This window comes from Orycteropus afer, unplaced genomic scaffold (genome assembly GCF_000298275.1).
Source record: "Orycteropus afer afer isolate SDZICR_OR568_19922 unplaced genomic scaffold, OryAfe1.0 scaffold00002, whole genome shotgun sequence".
Lineage (NCBI taxonomy): Eukaryota > Metazoa > Chordata > Mammalia > Tubulidentata > Orycteropodidae > Orycteropus > Orycteropus afer.
This window is the reverse complement of record NW_006921589.1, coordinates 16,092,238-16,096,959: the sequence shown is the minus strand read 5'-3', so window position 1 is coordinate 16,096,959 and position 4,722 is coordinate 16,092,238.

Sequence of the window (4,722 nt, the reverse complement as noted above, 5' to 3'; positions counted from 1 at the left end):
CTTTCTCCCGCTCTAGATGGGCTGGTGAGTTCAAAACACCAGTCTTTCAGTTAGTAGCCAAGTGCTTAACCACTGCACCACCAGGGCTCCTTGAAATTATGTGCAGGAATATTTAACTACAGAGGAAAATAGAGAAAGTAAAAATATGTACATAGTTCAATCCCTTAGTTATAAAAAGCCATATGTGTCCAAGTAGGAAAAAAGACATGAATGTCAATAGTTCTCATTACTAGGTTGTGAGGGTTTTTTTTTTTTTTTTGAAACTTAATGTCTCCAAGGCCCAAGAAAATGAGTAAAATGGAAGGCAGTGGGGAGTAAGGAGTGGTGGGGACTATGAGAACTGGAGCACACGTGTCTTTTAAACAGTGTTTAGCACATACATTGTAACGTTCTGAAGGTCAAACAGAAGTTGTCAGTTTATGATCCTTGGATTATGGGATTATTTTCTTCTTTGTGCTTTGTGTATTCTGCAAAAAATCTATAGTAACTATGTGTTATGGATGGAATTGTCTCTCTCAAAACTGTGTTGTAAATCCTAACCTCTATGCCTGTGGTTATAATCCCATTGTCTTTGTGAAGTTACTGAGGCAGTATCAGTAGAGGGTAGGCTTGCTATTGTAAATCATATAGGTAATCCCATAGGTAGGATTAGTGTCTTGAGCCAATTTCCTTTTGAGATATAAAAGAGATTAAACAAGTAAGCAAGCACAGACGGGGAAAGAGATGCCAAGCCACACAAAATCACCAGAAGCAGCAGCTCAGGAGACAAGGGCCTTCCTCCAGAGCTGAGAGCCTTCCCCTCGAGCTGGTGCCCTGACTTTGGACTTAAAAGCCTCGTACATGTGAGAAAATAAATGTTTTCTAAAGCCATCCATTTGTGGTATTTGTTATAGTAGCACCAGATAACTAAGACAATATGCAATATATTCTTTCACCAGCATAATGTTATTTAAAAATTCAAAGGTAGCCAAATCAATGAAATTCAGAAAAAGACCTTTATGTTCCATACATGACAAAATATTTAGGTTGCACTACTTTAGCCAGGAGGAAAACAGGGAATGATTTTGACAAAAAGTTGTAGCAATAGGGTTGCTATGAGTTGGAATTGACTCCATGACCAGTGGTTTGCTTTGGTGAAAAGATAAGCCTAACAAATGATGGAAGCAGCAGTCAAGAAATCAGACAAATGTCGTATTGCACTGGGCAGATCTGCTGCAAAAGACCTCTTTAAAGTGTTTGAAGACTAGAGTGCACCTGACCTAAGTCATAGTACTTTCAATCATCTCATATGTATGTGAGAGCTGGATAATGAGTAAGGAAAACCTAAAAAGAGTTGAAGCCTTCGAACTGTGGTGTTGGCGAAGAATACTGAAAATACCATGGACTGCTAGAGTGAACCAATTTGTCCTGGAAGAAGTGCAGCCAGAATATTCCTTAGAAGGAACAGCCAGATTTTGTCTCACTGACTTTGGTCACGTTGTCAGAAGGAACCAGTCCCTGGAGAAGGTTATCATGCTTGGTCATGTAGAAGGTCAGCACAAAAGGCGATGGACCTCACACGAGGGCCTGACCCAGAGGCTGCAATGGTGGGCTCAAGCACAGCAGGCATTGTGAAGGTGGAGCAGGACGGGGCAGTGGTTGGTTCTGCTGACAGGGTGCATGTGGAAAATGACTTAGTGTGGCTTTTCTAGCCATAAGTCTTTGTAAACTCTGTGGTGCAATTTGCTGTGAGCAACTGAGGAGCTCCTGATTGTAAAAGTTATCCACCTGGGGTATTTCTGTTGGGCGCAACACAAAGCAATGTTCTGAGAGGTTCCTGCTCTCTCTCAGGTGCTTAGAATTCTGATGTTAGGATTGGTTGGTTTGGCCACTCTGCCGGGCTCAAAAGGAGGCCTCCTAGAGGCAGAAGAAGTCTCTCTCTGACTGCTGGTTGAGGAAAATGTGCTGCTAAAAGAGACACACGCTGCTGAAAGAGAGACATGCTGCTGGGAAAGAGACACACGTTGCTGAGTGAGACACCGAGGGACACTCACTGTTGGGAGAGAGACTTTGGGAGAGAGACTGTGGGCTGGGAGAGAGACTGAGCTTTTTTCCTGAAGTTGAATTGTAGCCTGGTGCTTCCCTAATAAACCCCATAATCTATGAGTTCTGTGTGGCCACTGCAGTGAATTATCGGACCCAGGAGAGAGGTAGTGGGTGCTTTGGGAGGAACGGTTGGAGAAAGGGCTGGAGGCAGGCAGCTTGGCTGGCCTTGCAGTAATAGGCCTCGGGCTATTGATGGTGATCCTCTCTTCCTCTTGCGGGGTTAGAGAAGGTCAAGAGATGTGGCCTCCCTGCCCTTTTAGCACAGGGTCACTATGAGTCAGTGAGAGATGACTCAATGGCACCTAACAACAAATGAACTAAAGGTAGAAAAGATCTGTTTATTTTAGAGATGTGGAAAGTGAGGCTGCCCAAGGCCACACAACAAGGGTTCAAACTGGGTGAGCAATTAAGGGTTTAGGACATAATGCTGACAGAACTTTGGCCAGTGGTTTCTGAAAGGAATAACTGAAGTTTGGAGGGCTAAGCAGTCTTAAAATCAAAGTAAATATATTCAGGGGATGAACATAAAACACAATTTTTGTTGAATGGGCAGAAAAGGCTACATAGAGGGAGAAACTTAGCCAGTGCAGCTGGCATGGAGAGAAGTTAGAAGTGAGAAATTAGCAACATGGGCAGGCTTATGGCTATTTGTAAGGCTAACAGCAATCAGACATTGTGGCAGTCATCAGTTGAGCCAGGATTGGAGACAACAGCTAGGACTGATAAGCTGTACTACCAAAAAACAAAAAACCAAAACAAACTCACTGCTGTCGAGTCAGATCCAACTCATAGTGACCCCTCTTTGGGCTTCCAAGGCGGTATCACTACAGAAGTAGATTGCCTTTCTTCCGAGTGGCTGGTGATTTTGAACTGCCAGCCTTCTGGTTAGCAGTCAAATGCCTCAGGCACTATGTCACCAGATACCAGCTGTTTTTAGCAACAACTCTGAACTACCCTGCTCACAGTGGTATTAAAAGGTGATTTGGGGAGTGTCTCTCATGTGCTCAAAGCTTTCATATCTGTTGGCATTGGGTGGCATGTGTATTTCCCCTTTGTAACTGAAGGCATAGACCAGGGAAACTAGTAAAGAGATGGTATATAAATCCAAGTCTGATTGACTGCAAAGCCTGTGCAGAAGTCATGCTCCTGTGTTTTTAACCCAATCTACCTTATTAACCTTCTTGGAGTGGCCTGAGCAGGAACTCTCGACAGCACTGGTGTCAAGGGACTGGGGTGTCAGCCATTATTATCCCTTTAAGGAAATTCAAATTCAGAACACTCTAGTGCTTCTCCCACAATGCCATTTTAATAGAAACTTACATGTATCCAAAGGCACACCCTGGCCTTAGAAAGCCATACAAATAATCAAGAGTCCTTACTTCATTAGAGTGAATGCAGCTTAAGCAGCAAGGTCAAATGTAACGATTATCAGTTGATGGAAGAAAATTAGAATTCTTAAATGAATTGCTCCATCTTTACTATTTATTAGGTGGTTTGACATTAAGTATTGTTGAAAAGAAGTTGATTTATAATGACAAACCTTAAGTTCATAACTTGTAGCTCAACCCATCTTCAAAGAAAATAGTGACTTTTAGTTAAACGAAATAAGCATATCTCCTGACATTTTAATGTGTTCTGGTTACAGGATAGACTAGACATTTTTGACTATAATGAGGTCCATAGAACCTTTACAACACAATTGACCTTTCTTTCTACCTTGACCTATAGAAACCTAGTAATTAACATGACCCCTTTTCATCTTCTCAGCAGCTGCACAAGCTGGCATCAAATTGATTTGGATTCCTGGTGAACCCATGTGTGTGGAGCAGTACTGAACTCAAGTGGGTTACTGAGGCTGTGAAGTTCTGGAAGATCACCAGGCCGTTCTGAGGCATCTCTGCATGGGTTCGGACCACCAGCCTTTTTGAGCAGTAAGTGAGCTCTTAACCTTCTGCACCACCATAAACACCCCCCCGCCAATCTTCTTACTCTCACAGAAAACATCAAGCTTCCCAAAACATAATCTCCATCTATGTAGCATCAGTTAACTGCCATATTCAGAGAACAGGAAGCCCCAAAAGAGATCCAGACAGATTAAATGGTTCTAACTACTAAAACCTTCACACACCGATTTATTCTGATTTCAGTCATAGTTTTAATACACTGGTTTTTCTATCCCTCAGGAAGCCAAAAGGGAAAAAAAGAAAAAAAAAAAGACAAAGTAGAAAGTACTAGTTGAGATAGATAAAAAGTAACAGCAGTCGGGAAAGAGCAAAAGACCACAAAAAGCAGCTGAAGAACCTAGCAACCACCATGTGAAATGACAGTGTGGAGAAGCTACAACCTTCTGACTTCAACAGAACCACCAAGGAATCACTGTCACAGCTAAAAATCGGTGTTCTTAACGACAACTCAGAAGTAACAAATTTACATTGTATTCAGAATAATCACTTAAGGTAATACTTTGGAAATATTATTAACCAAATTATTTAATTGAAAATATTAGTATTAAAAGTGATAAGCTTGCCAGCAAGATGGTGGACTAGGCAGAAAGAATGCACAGACCCTCTTCAACAAAGAAAAAGGAAAACAATTAACACAGACACAGAAGATAATCTTGGACCCCTGAGCCTTGAA